General features: G+C 49.7%; 1 protein-coding gene across 2 annotated transcripts in view; it reads left to right on the plus strand.

Annotated features, from left to right (window-relative positions):
* LGR6 (leucine rich repeat containing G protein-coupled receptor 6) overlaps window positions 1-12,799 on the plus strand; it is a 138,005-nt gene that overhangs the window by 34,087 nt on the left and 91,119 nt on the right. The window lies entirely within an intron of this gene.

Consider the following 12,799-nt stretch of genomic DNA (forward strand, 5'->3'; position numbering starts at 1 on the left):
GCAGCTCCTGGTGCTTCCAGACAACCGAATAAGCCTTGTAAAGCAGACATTACTGCAGCTGCTTCTCTTTTCCTGCACAGATGTGCAGGATACAGCAAGCAAACAGTGCCCTGTTGATTAAGCATGGACTGGGTTCACATTTGATCCCCCAGGACCTTGTCTTTCCCCTTGCTGTCTAAAGAAAGGTTGAGGCTCTTCATATGTGGCTCCAGCTCATTAAAGGTGGGCTCCAAGCAGCAAGGCTGAAGTGGGCACCTCTTACGGACCTCTAATCAACTACAGAGCATGCAGGTCCCTTCTCAGGACCATCAGGGCTGATGGCTGTAACGTAGCTTCATTGCTCTCCAAGCTCCTGGAGCTTGGCACCACAAGATATTTTCTTTCTGATGTAAGCAGTGCCTGGCAGTGCAGAGGGGCAGCAGAAGGAATCAAGAGGTGCTCGCTGATACCCACCATGCTGATGCAGCAGCACCAGGGACTGGTTGTACTACAGTAGAAACTGCTGAGCTCCCAAGGGAGTAAGCAGCTTGACCACTGCCCCGCCAGGAGAAGAGGAGGCTCAGGGGCAGCTCCCCAAAGTCTGCACGTTCCTGCAGGGAGGGGACAAGGGGACGGAGCCAGGCTCTTGTCAGCGGTGCCCAGGGCCAGGCCCAGAGGCGCTGGGCACAACCTGGAGGCTCTCCCTGACCCCCAGCAGCACGGCTGTGCTGGGGGGGGCCGCAGCCCTGGCACAGGCTGCCCCGAGGCTGTGGGGTCTCCTCCTTGGGGAGCTTCAAAAGCTCTAAGTGCCATCCAATCTTAGCCGTTCTGTGATTCTGTGAGGTGCATGGACAAGGCTTGGACAAAGCTGCAGGCAGAGATCCTCTTCCAGTCCATCAGCACACCCATTTCTGAAATGCCTCCACACAGAGAGGTCCCCAGCCCTCCCCAGCATGGCTCTGACCAGGAACCAGCCTGAATAACACCTGCATGAGGCAGGCAAGGCTGGAAGCCTCTTGAAGCCAGACACCCACACTTCGGAGTGGCCTCTTAGAGATCTCCTCCCCACCCAGCTCTCCTTGGCCCTTTCCCTGCTTTATTCTTCCGTCTTTTAATACATCGGATGTTACTCAAGCCCACTGATTGTTCTCCCTTTTGTGCTGGGGCAGACAGACGGGCTCCCTAGACAATAGACAGGCTTCACCAGTGACTGGGAAAGAGAGGTGGAAGATTTACTGCCATGAGGTAATTGGCTGGAGGAATTTGAACTTTCTTTGCTTTAGGAACTGCCTCCATTGTCCTGCCTTGTCAGCAAAGCAGAGATAGGGAGGGTCCCGAGCGGTGTGCTTGCGACAGGGAAGATTTGCCTTCTGTGTGCCAACTCCATTCAGAGAGCTGGGCCAGAACCTGAATCCTGGGCTGTGACTGTTTTCTGCCTCTGGGTGCAGCTTGCCCCACCTGCTCCGACACTTCTTTTGCCAGGTTTCTCAACCCTGTCTGGTTGGTGACCCCCCTCTCCCTTATTCAGAGCATAAAAATGTTCCAACCCATTTTCATTTACCCCACCAGTAAGAATAAAAACGTCTCGCTGATGCCTTTGATAGTGCATTAGAACATGGACAGGCAGCATTGCACGCCAGATAATACAAGTGTGTGGGTGCATGATGAGGCCAGCGGAAAGTTGTTGGTGCAAAAGGTGAGGTCTTGTGGGCTGTGTGGGGGTGAGAAGGTATCCATCTGCAGCTGGAAGAAACACTTTCGCAACTTGTAACTGCCCGCATGGTGTTTCTGCAATCCCTCCTTGATGTGGGTGTAGCAGGCATGGGTCAGGAAATGCTGCACTAGCTATGCTGACACTTCTTCAACCCTTTTGCCACGGCAGGCCATTTTGTTGGGACCCACCAGACGACTTCAGGCTACCACATTGCTTAGTGCATTGACTTCTCCATGCAGGTGTTATGTCTTCAGGAAATGATTGGTTTAACCTAGTACGGGTCCTCTGGTTGCACCTGTACAACTCCATGCCGACCTCTCTGATGGCTGTAGGCTGCTGAGTTCTCTAGCTGTCTGAGGCTATGCCCTTGGACACAGTTAGGACATTGCATAAGTGAACTGATTAGAAAACTAAGAAGAACCTTCAAGATTACCTGGTTGGGGGGCGCTCCTCAGGTTACTGCTTACACAGACATCAGCAGCAGCTAGGGACAGCCTGGTAGACTACCCACGTGCATCCCAATCCCTGTGCTCCATGGACATCACTTCTCCTGCCCCAGCCTAGAGCCTGGGAAGGGGTGATCAGGGTGAAGGACATACTGGGGCCATGATCCGTGTGCCCCACACAGAGCCAGTCCGGTTCCTCCACATTTTTGAAGGCATCATAAGCGCATTCAGAGCAGTCTGAGCAGGCTCCAGACCGGGCACTGTTATCCTCCAGCTTGGGCAGGATCATGTCTCGCCTCCAGCCTGGTTTCTGCACACCTGGTCCTACAGGGTTGGCTGTCCTGGTCATAGATAATATCTGAGAATGAGCATTCATGGACCTGCCTGGGAGCTTCTCCAAAAATGTCTCCAGCCCAGCAGTCTACTGGGAAGGGTGCAGGATCTGAGTGCTGGAGGTGCCTGAGAGGTCAAGCACAAGCTGAGGGATCTCAGGGCCCCGCTAAGGCCTGGGTGGTCACTTCTTCCTCAGTTCAAACCAGCATGGAGTAAGAGCCTGATGTGGTCATCTGGAACCTGACCTGAACAGAGCAGGTAGCAGCTTGCTGTGGTGGGGTCCAGTGGAGGTAATGGCCAAACACTGCTCCCACAAAGGCAGAACTGACTGGGGGAGCTTGGCAAGGCCGTGGCACCTGCCTCATCCTTTGCCAAGGCTTGTCAGGACTTGATGTGGCTGAACAAACACCCATGGCCTAAGCAGCCTGGGAAGTCTGCGAGACCGTGGCTGCCTGTCAAGCGCCATAGGTGGCTTCCCCATTGCCACATTGCCAGGGCTGTCCCAGGCTGCTCTCTGAAGGCTGGTCTGCACCGTCTGCACTTTGCCAGTGGCCCGTGAGAATGAGGAGAGAAGATCAGGGTTTCTTCTGAAGATGAATCTTGTCTCCTAGTTTTCTACCCCGTGTGAGCTTCACATCTGTCCCTGGTAGATGCCCCAGTAGATATCGCTGACAGAAACCCTTGAAGTACATAATGTCAGCCTTAGTCTGTGCACCCCAAAAGCTCTGGTGGGTGGCAGGGGAAGGCCAACAGACAGCGTTCCTGTCCCAGGGCCATCCCATGGACTCTGCCAGTCCTTGCAGATAACTGTGGGTGTTGTCCAGCAATATCCTGCCTCTGCATGTAACGTTGGTCTTGTGGTTTTCTGCCCAGTTACCAGCAGGAACACCGGTGTTTCTCAATTTGTGTAAAGCCCTAGATACAGGTCTTAAATGATAGAAAAAGCTATTTTAAGTTTTAGTTATGTTTCTAAATTATATCATATTTTTTTTCTACTTTTCCTGACTCCCTCCCCATACACAAGGTCAGCCATTGGTACTCAGACATGGCAATAGCAAGGGTGGCCTGCGAATTGCACCCCAGAGCCTGTTCTGCTTGCTTGAGAGAGGTGATATTTCCCTCCTCACTCTGTCCAGATCTACTCTCCTACACAAAAATCAGCAACTTTTGCAGGAGCAATTTTTTGAAGATATCATTTAATCAAAATCTCTTGAGGAAAGCAAAGCACTTAACACTGGGACTGGGCACCAGCAAGAGCTAGTCCATCGCCATCAAGCCTGTGTCTAACAGGGCCCAAGGTATGGCTCCAATTTCCAGAGCCAAGTGGTCAAGCCAGCTGCCTCCAGGATGTCTGTGATCATGGGTCTGGGGGTGAGCCAGCCCCCTTTGTGCCCTTTCTGGCATCACAAGCTGGGTGGCTGGCACCAGGCTTCAGGACTGTAGGCCTTGGCCGTCGCCTTGCGTGAGCTGACGCCACAGGGCCCGTGCTGACAGGACACTGCAGCCCATCACTGCCAGCACCGCAAAACCCATCATGGACACCCACGCCAACATCACAGCTCATGGAGCTGGGGAGCAGGGAAAAGGGGAGGCAGGAGGGGAGTAAAATCCTCTGTCAGCCCCCAGGGTTTCTCTCAATCAACCCGGATATTTAGGCACAGGCCGTTACAGAGGCTGGCTGTCTCTGACCAACACCAATATCATGTCTCCAGCAGCACAAGGGCAATTTTGTGAGCATTTCCCAGCGGTGCTAGTTAATAGTTGGCCATGCCATAAAGCATGATGGTTTAAATTATTTTTGGGACAGGTTGAGTACAATAGAAAACCAAACTTCCATAAAAGCACCTGCCAAGCCCAACTCTAAATATAAATCATCTGCAGTGCCAGACCATCCCAAGCTAGTCCTGCTCCAGCGTGAATTATTGCCTTCCGTTCCTGGTTGAGAGCATAAAATGTATTCAGCCTTGTCATGACGTGATTGTTCCTTCTTTTACTTGCTTTGGCAGAGAGTACAATGTCTCCACGACGAGTGAGTTGAAAAGCAAAACGTGGACACTGTCTCATTTCTAAGCAGGTGTTAGATTATGATATGTTGTTGTCCTCTCGAGGCAGCTGCAGATTATGTATTATTGCTGTTTGCAGGTTTGATACACGTGCAGTGACCTGGAAATGCTTTCTGGGGCCAGTACCACTTGCCTTCTCCAGTGCAGGTGGCAACAATGCAGATAGCCCGGCCTGAGGCCTCTGGGCTGAGCCTGGCCTTTCATCTGCTAATGAGGAGAATAACCTCCACCTGTTTAATTTCCACTGTGATGACAGGCAGGGCCCAGAGAGACCAAGCTTCCCACATGGTTGCAATTTTCAGGCCATTACTTAATTATTTTATTTTTTTTTTGAAAATCCCTGCCTGCACAGGTAGTTCTCTAGCTTGGCGACAGCTTCTCACAGTTGTGACTGAAATTAGTGCCACAAACAAGATTAAAAAATAATCCTGCTTGGAGGAGGACCCTGTTTACCCATCTGCTGGGGTCCAAAGTGTTTGGAAGAGAAGAGACAGCTCAGAGATCTCTCTGCCAGCTGTGGGCCAAACGCAACCATCTCTTTGTTTGGCCAAAGATTTGCCATGGTGTTTCGGGGTTGGATGTAGTTCCCTGAGCTGTGGCTTTAAGTGCAATCTGTGAGACCTCAAGGCATCTCAGACATCCCATCAGTGGGCCTGTCCATATGCCTCAGGACCCATGGAGTTTCCTAGCGTGGTGTCTGGAAGCCAAGGGGAATGTGAGGGTGCCTCAGGGCCCCTGTTTAGACAACTGTGGGTCAGTGCAGACAAGGTGCAAGGTGTCTGGATGAAGCTGCTGCTGTTCAGAGCCCCCTGGCTGGGGGGCTGAGCCTGGATGGATGGATCCCACTTAATCCCTTATCGTACAGCAGTGCTGGTAGCTGGACCCTAGATTTGAAGGCGCAGGTGAAAATTTGGGGGTAACACTCTACTAAAGCAGTCCGTTTCTCTGGCAGTTGTTGAATGGTTGAATCATGGAATCATTTACTTTGGAAAAGACCCTTAAGGTCATCAGGTCCAACCACCACCTAACACTACCATTTCCACCACTAAACCATGTCCTTAAGCTTCTACACATCTTTTAAATACCTCCAGGGATGATGACTCCACTACATCCCTAGGAAGCCTGTTCCAGTCCCTGAGCACCCTTTCCATGAAGAAATTCCTCCTCATATCCAATCGAAATATCCCTGGGTGCAACAGGCAACTGGTCCCCATGGAAAAAGTACAGTGAAAGCTAGCCTGATGCCTTGCATCTGGATCTGTAGCTGGATCAAGGGGTTTCTAACCCATTTTAAAACCAAGCCAGGCCATAAGGGAGAAGTGTCCCTTCGTGAGGGAACGATGCTCACATAATATGAGTCGTGGGCCAAAGAAAAAGCTATAACTATTTGTTGTTCTGCTAGAAAATTAGCATAGACAGGAAAGGTAGAGTAGTGACACTAAATAAGCACTCTGACAACAGGGCTTGGTTTTCCAGCTGATTCCAGCTCCCCTGATGTTGCTGTCAGCGGGGGTGACCCAAGCTCAAGCTTACAGGGTGGCTCTGAAGCAGCACTTGTACAAGCAGGGCAGAGATGCTGCAGAAGGAAATTTGCCTCATGGTGCACCCCAAGCCGGAACAGGAACAGCCACAGCAGCCCACCTTCTCGTGTCTGCCGGCCAGCATTGCAACACAGCTGGCACCAGAGCTGACTAGAGCAGTGTCAGAGACACCACAATTGAGCCTTACACCCATTTCAGGCATGAGAACACATCCTTGGCTCTTTTGGTTGTTTATGAAACTGAATTGTCTTTGCTGGTTGGCCATGCTGGCTGGGAGTGTTTAGAAAGTGCCATTTAAACAGAGGCTTCGGCAGCACAAAGTCTTACCAAACCAAACGTTGCAAAGGTCAAAGTGTGAGTGTTTCTGGGGCCTGTTTCCCAAGACAGAGCACTGCCTCCCTTCAACCCTCCTGCCAGCTCCCAGCCCATACTGCTCCTGGCCTTTGAGCAGCAGTTGAGAGACCGCAGGCCATGCCCGTCACTGCTGTGTGTCCAGTGGTTCTCAGCACACGTGTGCTGCACAGACATCCTCCACAGCTTGTCGCAGGTTCATGCATACGTCTGCACGTGCACTGTGTGCTTACAGCCCTCTCAACCCCTTTGTAGTACTCCAGACCTTGCAAGGACCAGAACTGCAATTCTGACCTCCCCACACCAAACCTGTCATGAGGGCAGTGGAAATCTAAACAGGTTGAAGCAGGACTTAGAGCAAACCGAGGTGAGAGGGGTCTTTTGGGAGCACAGAGTCCATAACGCAGCTTGGCTGGATTCAGTAGATGACTGCAGCCACTGCGGTGAATATGATTGTGGGCACAGGGGACGTTCAGGGATGGCTGCAACACGGTGGTGAGAGGGCACTGGTGCAGGGTGAGGTGCTGCACGTAGCCAAGGCACAGGTGTGGCTTCTTCACAGCTCTTGGCCAGGCTGAATAAATCCCACCTGGGACCTTAACCCTTGGAGATCTGCATGCTTTTTCTTCAGAGAGCTTTCTGACAAGTATTAGAGAAGCACTCCCTCTTGTGAGGTCAAGGATTTGGGCATAAAGCCATCAGCTTGCGTCTGGTACATTAACTGCTCATTTTCCTCTGACCTAAGATCCTTCTTCACCTCCTGGGTAAGAGAAGTCAGCTATCACTGGAGCTACCAGTCTGCTCCAAGGAATCAGAGGCAGTAAGACACAGGCCTCACATCAAAACTTTTCCTATTATTTTTTGCCAGCGAGCCTCCTGTACTTTTCCAGGAACTTCAGAGGACCTGTCCAGAGGTGCAAAACCAGGTACCAGCCTCCATACCCTATTAACAGGATTCCTGTTCTTTGAAAGAATGATGTGTAGCTGCAGCACTGACATCAGCGTTTAGAAAATCTGGGAGGTCACATGCAAGGAGAGGAAGCCCATGTAAAAGGCTCTGAATGCCAACCCGTACGTCCTCTGCCAGCAATGTGCTTGTGCATGGTTGCTCCCTGATACTTGGTCACCTCTTGGTCCTAGGACGTGGGTTCTTAAATAGGGGTACGCACTGCCCTGGAGATAACACAGACAGCTTCAAAGCGGTGTGCCAGTCAAATACAGAAACTCGTCATCTTTCCATCAGGGGGAGATGGGGAACAGCTCTTCAGGCGATGTCTCCTCCTGTGCCTAAACACAGCCCAGCGCCAAAACCAGGGTTCTCATGGAGCCACAGACCCTTCCCACTGTGGTGGTGCTGGGCACACTGCACCCTGCAGGGCCCCTTGGTCGCAGCTTGCTTGTGTGCAGTAAAATGGTCTGCTTACGATGCACAGGAAAACCAAGTCTTTCTCTGAGAAACAGTTACCTAGAGCAAAAACTGCTCTTCGTCAAAAGCAAAAGTTTCTAGGCAACAGACAGATGTGGTTGAAATTTTTGAATGGAAACATATTGTAAAAGGCAGAATCTGAAATGAAAGATTTGTTTCAGTTTGGGTTTTGTTTTACTTCTGATTTTTCTACACTGTACCTTAGGTTAATATAAGCAGATAATGTATGTAAATTAAATATTGTGTTGTCATGACTTGGCATTTTGTGAATGAAATGTTTTCCTGTAAGCCTAAAGCATTTCAATCAGTTCGTCTGACATTTTCAACTAAAAATATGTATCAGAATTGGTCTTCCGTAAAATATTTCCAAATTTTGTCTGCTTTTTCCAGTTTGTGACAGACACAAACTCTGCAGAGGTTCAGCACTGCATCTCTTCCAACCCTCCAGTTCACGTGTACAACTTTACTTGCTAGTGTCAGACTTTGGGACCGTATTCTGCCCCACACGTGAGCTGGTGCAGCTCCCCCGAGATGTGGCTTGCAAGGGGAGAGGCAGCCTGGCCCAGTGCTCTTTTAGTGCCTTTCCCTGGTTCTTCCCCAGCTCAGCAGCAGGCTGCTTTTGTTCCCAGCTCAGAGCTCTGTCACCGGTAGGAGTAACATGCTGTGTGTGACCATATAGCCTGCCAGATCCTTTCTCTGATTTCTTGCTAGCCGGAGAAGTAACAGGGATTACTGTGTGCTGCCAGGTCCCCTCAAAGTGAAAGAAAACAGCATGTTTTTGCATATGCTTCTAGTCATTTATAGGCTATCAATTTCCTCCCTGCCAGCCCTGGGCTCTGCCATCTCCTTTCAGTGGGTCTGAAAGTAAATGGAGCGGGGCTGGAGACCATGGGCATCAGCTGTCTGGGATTCCTGAACAAAGCTGGGGGGCAGGAGTTGGCAGTGATGGGAGGATCTGTGCACAGAAGAGAAACAGGACAGAGGCAGCAACCCTGGGCCAGATGTGTGTGCAAGGGTTTCAAATGTACACAAATTAACTGTGGGTATGTTACAGAGTCCAGCAGGGCTTTAATTTCTCAGGCATCTCTCAAACCCATGGCAGGGGCAGTGGGCTAGATGATCTTCAAAGGTTCCTTCCAACCCAAACCATTCAATGACTCTATGATTCTATAAGCAGAGGTGGAATTTAGTATTCAGAGAGCTTTTTCCCTAATCCAATACTGCCTCTCCGTAGACTTCCAGCTGATGCTTTGCCAGGATATGCAGGGCCAAATGCACCTTGCACAACCTTTAGTGCAATGAAAGAAAGGAAGTGGGTGACAGTGGTTGCATGTGCCCCTGATATGCAGTTAAAAGCATGTCTGTGGTGGGTGGGTGTGTGTGCAGACCATGCTAGCTTCATCCCAGCCTGCTCCTAGAAGAGGACCAGGGATCTCAGCAAGTGCCTCGGATGAGGCATGGGTACTGAGCTGTGCCCAAAGGGCAAGCTCTGAAAAACATCTTAATGTACCATGGCTGACGCAGTCCTCTGAAGAACATCCTGGGCCAAACCAAAAACCCACTGAACCCAGATATGGGGCAGTCAGAGCAATGAAATGGGAGCACTTTAGTCTTCAGCAAAGCTTGTAGAAGCCTGTACAGGAACTCATGTTTTTGCTTAGGATTGCAGGAAAAAATTGGGGAAAGGCATTTCTCTAATCTGGCTGGACCCTCATGTCCCAGTCCTATGAATTGGTGATTTATTCATCCTTAAGCTAGATGTGGTTTTAGACAATCACTCTGAATAGTGACAGGTAGATCTATTCCTTATTAATTTGTCTTGACTGCTTGTCTCTTAATAACAGGAGGTTTTTTATTATGGTTCCTATAAAATTCTGTACCAGTAACTTGTAGTTTAAAAGTCATTCTCCTAGTGCATCAAACCAGCATCATCTTCTCTGTCACACCTCTCTTCACACCTCTGTTGGCCAAGCAGGGGAGTCTTGGTATCTTCATCTCTACACTGACCTGGTTCCTTAGATCCTGTTCCCTCTCCTATGCTCTGTCAGCTCTTTCATTGTCTGCTTTTCTGGTGCAATCCAAGAAGCCATACCTTCCAGGTGGATCATTTACTCTTCCAGGAACATTCCCATAGCGAGTCACTTCTGGTGCCATCATGCAGACTGGATCAGCAATTCAACCATTGTGCTCCCATTACTTCCTCCCACGTTAGCTGTGCAAGTGGCACAGGGGGGCTGTGAAGCCTTTCACTGGTCTGAAGAGAAAATCCGTCCTGCACATTGCAGGGTTAACTGCCTGCAGAGGTCTCCTCGGAGGTGCTGGGCAGGAGCTTGGAGCAGGCAGGGCAGGCTGTGATGCACAAGCTGCCTTCTCAGGCACTGCAGGTTGCAGAACAGCCCCAGTCTGCTGGCCGTGGAGCTTCTGGCTCTCCAGAGTGTGCCTTGCAGCCACCCTTGGCTTGCCTTGCCCAGCTTTCTCCCCTTCTGCACTGCTCTTCCTGGGACACAGCACCGTGCCCCCCAGCCAGCCCTCAGGCGAGCGTGGCTCGTGTCCCAGAGCAGAGCTGGGTAATAGTTTCTCAACACAGCATTTGTCTTTATAAATATCCTGCTCCAAGCAAGGCAAAAGATGCCAATTTGAAAGCAGAGCATTTCCTTGACGAAGTTGGTTCCAAGGACATTTGCGTGGGGAATGTGAGGGATGCTCCGATGGCATTTGTTTGCTGTTTGCTGCTCATTAGCTCTTTGAGAAGGCTTTGGCTGGGCAGCAGAGAGGAAAGTGTTTCTGCCTTGCCCTGGTAGCTGCACTGGGTGTAAGGAGGAGACCTGCTCTGGGGCAGAGCGAGCTTTCACCTTCCCCGGCAGTGACCTGCCCTGCTCCCAAAGAGGTCAGCAAGCAGGGAGCTGGAGCCTCCGCCTGGAGAAGGGCAAGGAATGAACTTGTACTTGGACACAGGGAATGTGAGGCTCTTCCCTGGGTTCTAGTGGGGGCCATTTAGTTCCTCAAACTCTGGAAGTTGCTGGGCTGTGAGAAAGCCTGAAGGAAAGTCGTTTCTCCTCTCCAAAGGACATTTGATGCAAGCCTCATTTTTCTTGCTTAAAAAAAGCTCTGCTCTCATTCATGACCCAATATTTCTTTTTAGATCAGAAGTCATTTTGGTGCTTTTGATGTGTTCACGCTAGGGAAGGTTTATGCTGATCCAGCTCCAAACACTGGCCAACTCTGAATCCCATTATGTTTAAAAAAAATCATTTAAAAACAGAATTTTAGTAAGGCTGAGGAGTCCTGTTTGGACACTTCCAAGACAGAAGATGTTTTTTCTTTTCAAATGATATATATTTTTTTTCTGTAATGATTTCTTTTTAATGTCAAAACTGGAAAAACTATCTTTTTCCTATTGCTTTAAGGAATTTTGATCAACAGAAAACAATTCTTTCTGGGCTTCTGTTTCATGGAAACCACCAAAAACACGAACTTGCAGAATCATATCGGAAATAAAAAATTCACTCTTTGCCCAACGCACAACCAACCCAAAGCAGCCTGGGGCAGTGCCTGCACTGTCGGGGAGGTGAGAGCAGAGGGGCTGGGTGGAGGCTCTGTCAGGCTCTCCCTTGGTGCGGTGTTTGAGGCTCTCAGACTCCATCCCAAGCAGCTCTACCCAAACAGTCACTGGAAGCACCAGGGCACTTGTATGCCTGCAGGCCAGAGGATGTCGATGCCCACCCTGCTCATAAGATATCTTCTTCCTGCCTTGTCACAGCACAAGTGCTTTCCCCTTCTATTGCCATGCAGATTTTGGTAACGTGGGAATTAGCAGCCAGGACACTGGGAGCCCACGTCCTAGAGCCTTGGAGAAAATTCTCTAGGAATACATTTAGCAAGATTCAAGTTTTGCCTTTTTGGAAAAAAAAATAAAAAAATAAAAAATCAGTGTTCACCTACAGCCCTGGTCTGGCAGACGGCTTCTGAAGTCTTCTATGGCTTCTAACGGTCATTTCTTCTTGTTCTCATATCGACCATTTCCAGGGACAGAACTGTGCTACCTCTGCTCAGCCCCTTTCTGCTTTCATGCATTGAGGGCACATAACACAGAGCAGAGCCAGGGCAGCTAGGGGAAGAGCTGGAATGGATCAGTGAGCGCTGCCAGAGAGTTATGCTTGCCGTAGGTCACTGCTACTCGTTGCGCAGACCAGACTTCTGAAGATCTGCTGGTGTAGGGATGGGCTTAATCTCACCCTGGCAAACTGGCCTTGGTGGAGTCTTTTATTACTGAAACGTTGTGGAGATCTCGGATAGGGCCTACACGTGGGGGATGATCTAAGATGACTGATCTATTTTCAAACGTGGAGAGGTGGGAGTAAAAACACGTCCTGCTCTTGCCTATTGCAGTGATATGGGATTGAAATAGGGCTGGTGCCTCCAGATATGGTGGAATGCAAATGAGCTCTTACTGCTTTGATCTCTTTATCTTCCCTTTCTCTTTTTCTTTATGGAGACTACCTTTAACATAGTTTTCAACCTGCAGGCTTTTAGGAAAAATTTCAGCTGGCTCTATGGCTCCAAGTACCATTCTGTCGGCAGCCCCAGCTTTACCCCAAGCAATCCAGGCATTTTGTGGTGACCTTGGAGATTTCGAGATACAGAGGAAAGGAGATAACAAGAACCTTTATGAATCACTCTCGTACAATCTGAAGAATTTCTAAAACCGTCATTTATTGCCTTTGGGCTTCTTTTTTAAGGGTGGTTTATTTGTGCTTTTTTTTACTGGATGTTAATGAGAGTGGCCAGAAGATAGATAGAGACATTGCTCATCTCCTAGTGATTTCTGCAAGACAAGAGTGCTTCATGCCTTGCAAGAACAGGTCCAGTGTTGGACCTTTCTGGGATAAATATGGGAATTTTGGTGTGGTTTATACCGCTCCCACAGAAATCATACTGTTGGACCA

The sequence above is a fragment of the Anser cygnoides genome, chromosome 25 (genome assembly GCF_040182565.1).
Source record: "Anser cygnoides isolate HZ-2024a breed goose chromosome 25, Taihu_goose_T2T_genome, whole genome shotgun sequence".
Classification (NCBI taxonomy): domain Eukaryota; kingdom Metazoa; phylum Chordata; class Aves; order Anseriformes; family Anatidae; genus Anser; species Anser cygnoides.